Below are 13383 nucleotides of genomic sequence, written 5' to 3'. Positions count from 1 at the left end.
ACAAGACATTAAATAGGATTCTGCTCCGTTAGTGCTGTCCAAAACATACTGACCATTCACTAACACAGCCATGAATTCTCTAGCACCATAATCCCAGCTCCAATAGGTCACAGACAGGAATCAATGGGGTGAATGAGCTTCATCTTGATGAAACGGGATCCTGGTTCTATCACCAAGCATGGACTTCGTGCTGAGACTCAAAGTTCGGCAATACTCACTTTTACAAAATAATGACCGTAATGTTCTGGCTCCCCAACTCCATTTATTGGGTGGAAGAGCACGGACAGAGGCCGCTGAGTTATTTCATTCCGAGATGTTGTCATTCTTTATGTGGCTGATATTGTTGTTGACTTCCTCGGCCTAAGATGGACTCATTAATAAGACGGAGCTGTTTAAATCATGTCTGCTCTCTTGGCTATTTATCAACCTTGCAGCCTTCTGGATAATACAACAACATATCTCATTGGGTCCCTGAGCCATTTCTCTGTCCTTCTTTGGCTGAATCTTCTTGCAAACGTCCTGGGTTTAACCCCAGAAGAAGGGTCCAAAACGCTTACAAAGAGGCATCTCGCATGGAAGGAGCTGGAGAGTAGAACTATGTAACAAAATTTGAAACATTTTCTGTTCCTGGTTTGAAAGTGTTATTTCCTGTTTAATTGTGTGGTCCTGTTGTGGTTCAGTCTGATGATGAAGCGGGATTTGGGTTTATGCAGGCTGACCATGGAAATGCTGAAGATGGAAATGTGAAAGGCTTTGAGTCTGAATTGTTAGAGAGGCCGCAGACTAGCAGTGAAGCAGAAGCCTGTGATAATGGTGACTTTTCACAGGATTCAGAACATCAACTGGATTCAGAAAATCAACAATTGCCAGGTGCTTCTGGCAGTGATTCAGAGGAGTCTTTTTTAGATAGGGATACAAGGTTAAGGTTAAAAGTTTGTCTCAAATGTTCTCTTAGGATAGGTGGTAAATGTGTGGGAACCCAAGGACAAAGGAATGCTTTTATGTCTTGTATGAACGGTTAAATAGGGGAAAAGTAGGGAAACATTTCAGACGAAGCAACGTTGGCTTTGGAGGAAGAGTTCCTGTCTTGTTATGCTCATGGAAAAATATTCTTGCCTTTGTTCATGCCTGGATCTTGTATTTTGGATTATGTTTTGAAGATTATGCTGCCTTGTTTTCAGGACTGATTTGCTATATTTGAGACTTTGAATTCTATTTTACTGACTGCTTTTGCATTTGGATTATTGCTTTCTTTTATTGCCTTTTAGTCAGATTTCGCTACCTTTTACCAATAAACTGTTTAAATCAAGTCTGCTTTGGTGGAGTGCGTGTTAAGAGCAAGGTGGACCAGCACTGAGGTACAACAGGTCCTTCCTTTGAAAGTAGTTGGTATACTCTAAACACCTTTGCAGAAGCATACAAGAAGCTCGGCCTCTCATTGAACATCGAGAAAACCAAAGTGCTCTTCCAGCAGTCACCAGCTAATCCGTCTGCAAGGCCAGGAATACAGCTTAATGGTGTAACGTTAGAAAATGTTGACCATTTCTGCTACCTTGGCAGCCACCTCTCCACAAAAGTCAACATTGAAACTGAAATACAACACCGCCTGAGCTCTGCAAGTGCAGCATTTTTCCAAATGAAGCAGAGTGTTTGATGATCGGGACATCCGTAGAGAGACCAAGGTGCTTGTTTACAAAGCCATTGCCCTCCCAACCCTGCTCTACACCTGCGAAACGTGGACTGTCTACAGACATCACACCAAACTCCTGGAGCATTTCCATCAGTGTTGCCTCAGGAAAATCCTGCAAATCTCTTGGGAAGACAGGCGGACAAATGTCAGCGTGCTTGAGGAAGCAAAGACCACCAGCATTGAAGTGATGCTCCTTTGCCATCAACTCTGCTGGACTGGCCACGTTGTCCGAATGCCCGATCACCGTCTCCCAAAGCAGCTCCTCTACTCCGAACACAAGAACGGGAAACGAAATGTTGGTGGGCAGGAAAAGAGATTGAAAGATGGGCTCAAAGCCAACCTTAAAAACTGTGGCATAGACACTGAGAACTGGGAAGCTCTGGCCCTTGAGCGCTCTAATTGGAGGTCAGCTGTGACCAGCAGTGCTGTGGAGTTCAAAGAGGCACGAATGGAGAGCTTAAAGGAGAAACGTGCCAAGAGGAAGGCCCGTCAAGCCAACCCTGACCGGGACCGCCTTCCACCTGGAAACCGACGTCCTCACTGTGGGAGAACATGCAGATCAAGAATAGGTCTCTTCAGCCACCTAAGAACCCACCCACAGGACCCCACAACTGGAAGACCATCATCCTCGAACTACGAGGGATCGCCTAAGTAAGTAAGTTGGTATCCTCCAGAAACTTTGTTTTTGTGGCTTCCACAAACTAGGTTGAATTGGTTGAGACTCGATGAGACATTCATTGACAAGCTATAGCAAAATGTGCTGCAAGATGTCCAAGTTTTTGCAGTTTAATAAATGTCATTTCCTAATTGGGTGTATCATAAAAATATGGGGAAAGTTTATTAAACTGCAAAAACTTGGTTTTTGTGGGACATCTTGCAGCACATTTTGCTATAGTTTGTCTATGAATGTCTCATCGAATCTCAACCAATTCAACCTAGTTTGTGGAAGCCACAAAAACAAAGTTGGGCATCACTTACAAAGGTGTAAGTGATGCCCAGTGAGCCTGGAATACCTCCATTGCCTTTCCCCTTTTAACACAACTATCTTTCTGGTTTGCTTTGGAGAAGACAGATGGGAGCGTGGATTTGATAACCCAGTATCAACACATATCCAACATTTGGGGCCCTGCTAAATAGTTTCTAATTTTTAGGAGGAAAAAGTAAGCTAAGCCGCTGATGGAGGAAAGGGAGGTCACTTTGAGACGGAAATAAAAAACAGCGTGGGAGAACAAAGGAATCCGTATTGAATGCTTTGTGTCACTGAGGACTATTAGTACGACAAATGTTGGCTGCCAAGAAGAGGTCTGGTAATAAGGATGATTAAAAGGAAATCTTCCCTTCTGTTCCCTCTCCCACGCGCCAGGTAGGCTGCTTTATCTCCTAATGAGCTCAGAAGATTTCTCTTCTTCTTTCGCTCCTTGTCAGACTTGGAGACAGACTTGGAGCAGGGATCGCTTTTTGCGGTTTGGAAACAAACCCCCAGAACAACACAAGAAGAATCTAAATGGCCAGAGTGCATGCTTTTTGGTCTAAAATGGTGTAATTTTGTGTAATTGTAATGTTGACTATGCTTGTTTTTTTGCTCTGAATGCATTTTATCTTGCTTTATTGTGGTAATTTGGGCTTGGCCCCATGTTAGCTGCGCCGAGTCCCTGCGGGGGATGGAGGCGGGGTACAAAAATAAAATAATAATAATAATAATAATAATAATAATTAATAATAATAATTGCAGAAGCTTTGCTCGGTGCTGTTAGGTTTTGGATAGGAGATATCTCTCACATAGATACACATGTAAAGTGAGATCGGGGTCTCTATATAAACTTTGGAGGCTACTATGGCTTCCACTCAGAGCTGGAAATATTAGGTTAGCCCGGTCCATTTCAGAAGAGAGCAGAACTGGAATCCTAGTTCCGGGCTGTGGCACAGGCTGGTGAGCAGCCTGTTGCAATAAATCACTCTGACCATGAGGTCATGAGTTCGAGGCCAGCCCGTGGCGGGGTGAGCACTCGTCAATTAAAAATAAAAAATAGCCCCTGCTCGTTGCTGACCTAGCAGCCCAAAAGATAGTTGCATCTATCAAGTAGGAAATAAGGTACCACTTATAAAGTGGGGAGGCAAATTTAACTAATTTACGATGTTGGAATGAGGAAGTGCCGTCAGAGTGGATGATGAAGCAGCTGCTCCCCCCTGTGGCCAGAATCGAACATCCCCTCAGGAGAAGGTTGAATTGCCTCTGCGTCTGTCTCTGTCTTTGTTCTATGTGTCTATGGCATTGAATGTTTGCCTTATATGTGTACAATGCTGTCCCATTTCTATCTAACAATTCCTTGTTGGAGTTATAGATCAGCAATATCTGGAGAACAATAAGGTTGCAATCCACAGTAGAAAGAGCAATGGCAATGGACTACATTTCATGCTCTATAATAAACAGTGGTGGTGAACAGATTTTAAACGTGACTTTCCAGTCTCTGATTCTGAACCACTACTTAGGGCAGTGATGGCCAACCTATGACACACGTGTCAGCACTGACACGCCTAGCCATTTTTGTTGACACGCTGCCGCATGCAGATTGATTGGATGACTATGTCTATGGCCAAATTTGGTGTGATTTGGTCCAGTGGTTTTGTTGTTTACTCCATGGGAATTATGCACATTACATTTATATATATATATATATATATATATATATATAGCCAGCTGTGGCGCAGCTGGCTAGTAACCAGCTGCTATAAATCACTACTGTCTGAGAGGTCATGAGTTCGAAGCCCGGGTCGGGTTAAGCCTCTGACCATTAATAGCCCCGGCTTGCTGTTGACCTATGCAGCCCCGAAAAACAGTTGCATCTGTCAATTAGGGAAATTTAGGGACATTTTATGCAGGAGGCTAATTTACAACATCATAAAACTGCCAGCAAAACACGAGGAAAGGAATGAGGAAGTACAGCCACTACTGGACGGTGAAGCAACAGCTCCCCCTGTGGCCGGAATCGTGAAGCTGGAAAAATGTTAAAAATGCCTCTGAGTCTGTCTAATGTATGTTGTTTGTCTGTTGGCATTGAATGTTTGCCATATATGTGTTCATTGTAATCCGCCCTGAGTCCCCTTCGGGGTGAGAAGGGCAGAATATAAATACTGTGTATATATATATAATCATTCTATTATTATTCTATTATTATTGTAGTGTATTATTATTATATTATTACTATTATATTATTATTATATTATTCATTATTCATGACTACATTGAAACTACAATAGAAATAAATCAGCGTGGAAACTGCAAGAGGTACTACAGATTGTTGTACATGTAAATAATGGTAGTAAATAGTTTTTTATTTATTGAATACAGTTATATATTACAATTATATATTTTTGTTATTTAAACTATACATATTGAGAAATTATGGTTTTTTTCTCAAAGTGACACACCACCCAAGTCATGCTAGATTTTTTGGTGAATTTTGACACACCAAATGCAAAAGGTTGCCCATCATTGACTTAGGGGTTATTTTTGTCCTAAAGAAGTCAATAAAAATGTCTGAGTAGTCTAAAATTAGGGAAATCAGGGATGGAAATGTCAGTCTGCTGCATCCTGGTTGACAGGAAAACAGACTCCCGTTGCTTGCAACAGCCTAGTAAAACCTAGAAACTGGAGTTTTGCAATCCCTGTTGACTTCCCTACACTCTTACGCTCGATCTACATTTCCATATAATCCAGTTTCTGAATGCAAATTATCTGATTTGATCTGAATTGTACTGCCTGTAGGAATTGCAAGTTCCTGAAGTCATGTGAAATGAAAACAAAGCAGTCTGCCGTCCTCACTGCTGACATCCCTTATTTACAAGGCTTATTTATAAAACCAGCCACGTTCTATGTCCTCATAGAACAATGTTTAAAGATGCCAAGAATAATGGCGCTTGGTTCAATCAGAGCTAACGGATGGCCCTTGTTCAACAGAAACTGGATTAGGGTTACAAATGGCTGAGCCACTCGGAAAGAGCAGAGAAAAGAGAGCGACAAAGTCTTACAGACTTCCGAGAGAAAGATGAAGTCACTACGCAGGATTAATTGTGAAGGGATCTAATAAAACAGCCCGTCCGTTCGAAATTTATGGTGCATTTATCCACTACGGATGATTTAAAGGGAACCCATGCTTATGAATATTCAGGGAAGAATAATTGAAAAGAGGATATCACTGCAGAAATGGCTATAAATCTTGAACAAGGGATGGGTCCTATAATATTTGAATGTCTCTTGGATTGTGAAATTATCTGTGGTTTGTCCTTACCAAGTGCAGAGTTGTTTGTTTACTGAGATCAAGTTGACTTGTGACAACCCAGGAATGAGAGACCTTCAAGTCTCATCATCCTCAACTGTTCTGCTTTTTGCCCTCCTTTAGGGAAGCTGGAACTCCCAAGGATCAAAACACTGTAGATAACTCAAAACTGGTTTTATTGTTTCAAAAGGTTATCCCTTTAAGGCAATAAGCTGGAAGTTTCAAAGGGGTAAAGGAAAATATACATTACAGTCTCTGGTTGTCTTGAGTCCAAGGAGCTTTGCAGCTGAGAAGCTTTTCCAGGTCCCTCTTTCTCAATGGCTGTGAATGCCAGAGCAATCCTCAGCCTCAGTCCAAATGGCCTATGTTTGAAGACACAGAGTCTTCCTCTGGTGCCATCCTCAACTGTTCTTCCCAAGTATTGTATTATGCTTTCTAGTGAGTTTTGTCTTTTCATAATAAGGCCAAAATACAACAACCGAAGTTGAGCCATTTTGGATATGACAGGTGCCCAAATGGCTCCATCAGCATTGTTATTGCTAACCACTAGGGCTGTGCAAAACTTCATTTGTTTTGGAAAGGCATGACTTTTTAGAGGCCATAACCTTTTGGAAAACCAGAATCTCCATAGCCATTTGGAAGCATGACCCTTTTAGAGATCAGTTGGCATTCACATGGTTTGGAATAATCATAAACTTTTTGTAAAATATGATCTTTCTGAGAAGAGTTAAAAACTCACTTGAGTCAACCTTCTCCTTGGTGGTAAATAAAATATCCACTAGTATTTATGCAAGGCCATTTAGGTTTCTCAGTTGTTAGACTGATATCCATGGCTTTCTCTTTGAACTGTTAGGAACAAAAATATGCCAACGCATAAAATATATAGCAGATCTTCAGAAGCGTTATTTCAGTTGCCCAAAAATAAACATCTACTTTCCCATAAAGTATATTGCTTTTAAATCATGCTCTCAAGAGACAAAAAAAGTAGTCTTAGTTAAAAGTTAACATAGTTGATTTACAGTAGAGTCTCACTTATCCAACACTCACTTCTCCAACGTTCTAGATTATCCAACGCATTTTTGTAGTCAATGTTTTCAATACATCGTGATATTTTGGTGCTAAATTCGTAAATGCAGTAATTACTACATAGCATTACTGTGTATTGAACTACTTTTTCTGTCAAATTTGTTGTATAACATGATGTTTTGCTGCTTAATTTGTAAAATCATAACCTAATTTGATGTTTAATAGGTGTTTCCTTAATCCCTCCTTATTATCCAACATATTCGCTTATCCAACGTTCTGCCGGCCCGTTTATGTTGGATAAGTGAGACTCTACAGTACTTGCAAAACTTCATGTGTTTAGATACAGGTAAGTTCAAACAGTCTGTTTTTTAAGCATTCTGTTTCAGTCTCTTTTGTTGAATACAGAGTAGACTAACACTCTCTTTTGATGTATACTGATGTCTCTCCATGCTTGCTTAGCCAGCTCAGTCGGAGCTTTAGCTTTCCTTACAATTTCCCTGCAAACTTAGGCTACACATCTGTCTGCAGGTGGTTTTCCCCTCTTGTGATATATAATGGCATTTAAAAGAAAAGGCTTTTAGGAATAAAACATTTCTGCTCATGCGGGGAATTGCTCCTGGAGCTTCCACGAAACAGGCAACGGCACCTCATTGTGGATTTAAGGAAGGGCGACAGCAACAGCAAGAGCACCCGAGAGGGACGTTTCCTCCATCCTCTTTCCTCCAAAGAGAGAGAGGAGAGCAAGATAAAGATGAATCACAGCCAAAGACAAGGACCAGGCCTCCTCTCTAATGCCACTTCCCCACCGCAGCTGCGGAAATGGGATTGCTCTTCATGAATATTTCAAGGGCCTCCTTGCTGGCTCGTTGCTTTCCGCTTTGCTGGGTCTGGCAACACAACGGCTGGAGACGGGGAAAGGGCCCACCGACACTCAGGATCAACCGACAAGGCATTTCCCTTCTTCAAAGAGAAACGGGTGTCATATCTGAGCTGCAGTATTCAAAAGCATCTCAAGGCATGGTTGTCTTGAGTCCAAGGAGCTTTGCAGCTGACAAGCTTTTCCAGGTCCCTCTTTCTCAATGGCTGTGAATGCCGGAGCAATCCTCAGCCCCAGTCCAAATGGCCTATGTTTGAAGGCACAGTCTTCCTCTGGTGCCAAAGAACTGGGTTAAAGGCATGAGGCTTAAGAAACCATTCTTTCTGGGATCCTTTCTCCTTATAGCTTTTAATAAGACCTGGGTTAAAGGCATCAGGCTTAAGAAACCACCCTTTCTGGCATCCTTTCTCCTTATATCCTTCAATAAGACCAGGGTTAAAGGCATCAGGCTTAAGAAACCACTCTTTCTGGATTCATTTGCCATCAACAACCTCGTGTGAAGGGCACCATCCGTGGCAGTTTCTTAAGTGTGTAGAAAGTAAACTGTTTATTTATTGCTATTTGAGTCAAAAAGTAAGCCAAGCCATGCAGATCTGTGAGCAGTGATGTTGAATTTAGATCACCAATCTGTCTCTTTCAGAAGCCAGCTCACAACAGAAACATGGAAGCCCAGCTTGGCTAAAACCAAATCATGGGCTTTTTCTGTTCTGATTGGCTCAACAGACAGGACTATTGTGAAGCCTCTCGGCGCGCCACGTGTAGCTGAAAGAAACCAAAAGCAACCGTTTTCGGCAGCCACTTTGTCTGTTGTGGCCAGGGAAAAAATAGTGGTGGAGCCTGTGCCATCACAGCCGACCGTAACACCAAAACTGCTGGAGCCCGTTTTGAAAAATGGATCTGTTTACAGCCCTATCTCTTACAGAACTTGAAACTCTCCAAAATAACTTCAACAGCTTGTCACAGGTCTTAATCTTTGAGTCTTGCTCCTTCTTAGCATCATAGAATACTAGAGTTGAAAGGGCTCCCCAAAGGCTATCCAGTCCAACCTCCTTCTGCCAGGCAGGAAGACACAATCTGAGCCCTCCCAACAGATGGCCATCCAACCTCTGCTTAAAAACCTCCAGGGAAGGAGACTCCACCGGACTCTGATGAGGGATATTCCACCATCAAACAGCTCTAACTTTCAAGAAGTTCTTCCTAATGTTGAGGTGGAATCTCTTTCCCTGCAATCTGAATCCATGGCTCCATTGTCCAGAGCTGAACATAGTGTTGTTATTCCAGGTGAGGTCTGACCAAAGCAGAAGAGAGTGGGACTATGACCTCCCTAGATCTAAGCACTAGGCTCATAATTCATATAGAATTACATTGGCCTTTTAAGCTTCCACATCACACTCTTGACTCACGTTGGTGTTGATTGACCTCTACCACAGGTCTAGCCTTTGTTCAGATCGAAAGGGTGACTGTCCCAATCCAACTGGAAGAGTGGAAAATGCTAGATACTTCGATGGGAATCCTTTGTTCAGAGTCGTTAGCTGCCCCTGATTGACTCATGTCTGGAATTCTTCTGAACAAAGGATTCCCCCAGGCCGGGAGGTGAAGCTTGGAAGGCTATTCAATGCTAATCACGGTGATTAATTACAACATTCACACTGGCCTCCAACAGACAAGAGTTCTTTTTGCCACCCAGGACCTTCCACAGATATATAAACCTTCCTTGCTTAGTTTCTCCAGATACCTCACAACCTCTGAGGATGCCTGCCATAGATGTGGGCAAAACGTCAGGAGAGAATGCTTCTGGAACATGGCCATACAGCCCAGAACACATACAACAACCCTAGATTCTTCTATTGCAAAGGTAATGTGCTTTTAAAAGGTGGAACACTTGAGAGGTAAGAAGCTTCCTAAAGAGAATAAATGGAAGAATCAAGGCAGAGGCTCTCTGTAATAACACTAGGTAAAGGTAAAGGTTTCCCCCTGAGATTAAGTCCAGTCCTGTCTGACTCTGGGGGTTGGTGTTCATCTCCATTTCTAAGCCGAAGAGCCGGCGTTGTCCATAGACACCTCCAAGGTCATGTGGCCGGCATGACTGCATGGAGTACTGTTACCTTCCTGCCAGAGCGGTACCTATTGATCTACTCACACTTGCATGTTTTTGAACTGCTAGGTTGGCAGAAGCTGGGGCTAACAGCGGGAGCTCACCCCGCTCTTCAAATTCGAACCACTGACCTTTTGGTCAGCAAGTTCAGCAGCTCAGCGGTTTAACCCACTGCACCACTGGGGGCTATGTAACAAATTTAACATACACTATGTAACAAAATTTTAAAGAATCTGTTCCTGGTTTTGAAATGTTACTTTCTGCTTAACTGTGCAGTACTGACATTGAAAGTACAGTAGAGTCTCACGTATCCAAGCTAAACGGGCCGGCAGAAGCTAGGATAAGCGAATATGTTGGATAATAAGGAGGGATTAAGGAAAAGCCTATTAAACATCAAATTAGGTTATGATTTTACAGATTAAGCACCAAAACATCATGTTATACAACACATTTGACAGAAAAAAGTAGTTCAATACGCAGTAATGCTATGTAGTAATTACTGTATTTACGAATTTAGCACCAAAATATCACGATATATTGAAAATATTGACTACAAAAATGGCTTAGATAACCCAGAACCTTGGATAAGCGAGTGTTGGATAAGTGAGACTCTACTGTAGTTGTTTTACTCAAGAAACTTTGTTTTGGTGGCTATCCCAAACAAGGTTGAATGGGTTGAGATTCCTTGAAAAAAACTATAGCAAAATGTGCTTCAGGGCAGTTTAATAAACTTTCCCCATGTTTTTTTATGATAGAACCAATTAAGAAATGACATTTATAATCCAGGAACAAATATTGTGTTATATAGTGTAATGGGGCGCAGCTCCTTTCTTTCTTTGAAGGTGAAAGTCAAAGCTGTGGATAAGTTTTAAAAGAGGTTTCTGGCCGCCCCCTCCCCTCCCTGACAATGCTCTCTTAAGGGAAAGGTGAGTCATTGAACCACTTTGGCTTCTTTTCCATTTTCTGGATCCAACCTCGAAATGCAAAAAGACTGGTCCAGGATCCTGGAGTGTGAATTAAAGTGGCAATTTGGCCAAGGCTTCAAGTCTAATGGCTTTCTCCGTCCCAAGATTTTTTTTATTATCAAGCACCATGGTCCATAACCTCTAGATTTAGAGGAAAAGAGAAGCTCAGTGCCAGGAAGAGAAGTGCAATGTTGAGGATGAGATCTTCCCTTGAGAAGATGGAATGTCAGCTTCTGTTGGAAATAGAAACCTTCTTCAAGCCTCCACTAGTTATTTGTTATGTATATAATTCATATTTGTTATTTACAGTATTTATATTCTGCCCTTCTCACCCCGAAGGGGACTCAGGGCGGATAATAAGGACATATACATGGCAAACATGCAATGCCATTAGACATACGAAATATAGACAGACATAGAGGCAATTTAACTGTTATAGCTCAGCCATCAGGATCTGGCCCTCCACAGGAGACCGAGTGGGACTCAGAGGCTGATTTGGATTTTGAGCCTCTCCAGGGTTTGGATCAGAGCCCAATGACTTTGCAGGTGCCTGAAGTTGTGCTTCCAGAGGAACCGCTAATTGGGGAACATTCCGATGTTAACTCAAGGCTGGATTCACCAGGTGGAGTTGATGTAGGGGAGGATGTGTCTTTTGATCGGAGACAAGCTATCTCACAGGATAGGAGTCAAAGAGAAGTGCTGAGAAGAAGTAAACGTTTGGCTCTCAAGAGCTGTAATTAATAAACTTTCCCATGTGAAGCTATGATTGTCCTGGATCTCATTGAGCGGTAGCCTTGAGGTTTCCTTAAAGGAACCTCGCTCCTTGTTTTCGCTGCGGTGTCAACATTGCCATTCTTGGGAAAAGCATCTCCGTTCCTATCTCTTGATCCTTGCCTTGTTCCCGTGCCGTTTCCAGAATACCCTGTTGGAGTTCGTGCCTTGTGACTCTTGAGTATACCTCGTCTTGTTACTCTTGTTTCCCTGGTTTTCAAGGAATACCCTCCAGGTTGATTACAGTTGTCATTCCGTTTGTGGATTACAACTTTGAAAGACTTTGAAGAACTGTCTTTTGAACTATTGTGGACATTATATTATGGACTACTTGCTCTATTGACTCTTTCCGCTGTTTGCTTACACACATATACACACATATATAACCCTCAATAAACTGCTTTGCTTGAACATCTGGCCTCAGTGTGGTTTTCAGAGTGCTCTTGTACCTTTGGGGTGCAACATTAATATTCCAGCTTACAGCTTTATTAGGGTATTCTAGATTCCAGCCACAGGGAGAGCTGCTGCTTTACCGTCCACTTGTGACACCGAGTCCTTGATACTTCCTCCTTCTTCTGCACGCTGCTGGAAGGTTTTATGGTGTCGTAAATTAGTTAAATTAGCTTCCCCGCATAAAGCGGTACCTAAATTTCCTACTCGACAGATGCAACTGTCTTTCGGGCTGCATAGGTCAACAGCAAGCTAGATTATTTTAATGGTCGGGAGCTCACTCTGACCCGGACTGGTTTCGAACTCATCATCTCTTGATCAGTATTGATTTATTGCAGTTGGTTACTAACCAGCTGGTTACTAACCAGCTGTGCTTACTGTATTGTATATGTGTCTATTGGTATGTAGTTTTCCTTAACTCTATGTTGTGGGAAGGGCTACAGACCATGTGATCAGATCTGGGATTGTTCAGGACTCAGACTCCACTTTAGAAACAGTATGCTTTTAGAAGTCATGCTTTAGAGAACAGAGACTCTATTAGACTCTAAGACCGGATAGATGCTTTGGATTTGGACTGTTGATTATAAGAAAGATGCCCTGTGCTATCTGCACAGAGAAACTACTTTAAATCCTATCTGTAACTGGAATGATCTGCAAAGTACTTTTCTGCTGAATATATGAAGTTTGTAAGTAAACCAACTATGTTATTTTTAAAGAAGTCGACTTATTTTTGGTCTCTTGACAGCATGATTGAAATCAAGATGTTTTAAGGAAGAGGAGATGTCTTTCGGCAACTGAAAGAACAATTCTGAAACTCTGCATGTATATGTATATATGTTTTGTGCATTGGCATATCTTTGTTCCTAACAAAGAGATATCTAGGTATATCAGTTTAACAGCTGAGAAACCTGAAGGCCGGGCTGTGGTGCAGCTGGTTAGTAGCCAGCAGCAATAAATCACTACTGACCAAAAGGTCATTGGTTCGAAGCCCGGGTTGGGATTAAGCTCCCAACCCTTAATAGCCTAGCTTGCTGCCCACCTAAGCAGCTCGAAAACAGTTGCAGCTGCGAGTAGAGAATTCTAGGTACTACTTAATGAGGGGAGGCTAATTTAACTTAATTTACGACACTATAAAAATCCCAACGTGCGAAGAGCAAAGAGGAGGTACTGAGCACACCCTCGTGAAGCCAGAAGCTGGAAAATGTTAAATTGCCTCTATTGCCTGTCTGTAT

The 13383-nt window shown here is 42.2% G+C and overlaps 1 protein-coding gene across 1 annotated transcript in view; it reads right to left on the bottom strand.

Annotated features, from left to right (window-relative positions):
• Positions 1-13383, bottom strand: part of LOC100564818 (L-gulonolactone oxidase) — a 71378-nt gene that overhangs the window by 10569 nt on the left and 47426 nt on the right. The gene's annotated exons all lie outside the window — the stretch shown is intronic.

This window comes from Anolis carolinensis, chromosome 1 (genome assembly GCF_035594765.1).
Source record: "Anolis carolinensis isolate JA03-04 chromosome 1, rAnoCar3.1.pri, whole genome shotgun sequence".
Lineage (NCBI taxonomy): Eukaryota > Metazoa > Chordata > Lepidosauria > Squamata > Dactyloidae > Anolis > Anolis carolinensis.
This window is presented reverse-complemented; position numbering and strand designations above follow the sequence as displayed.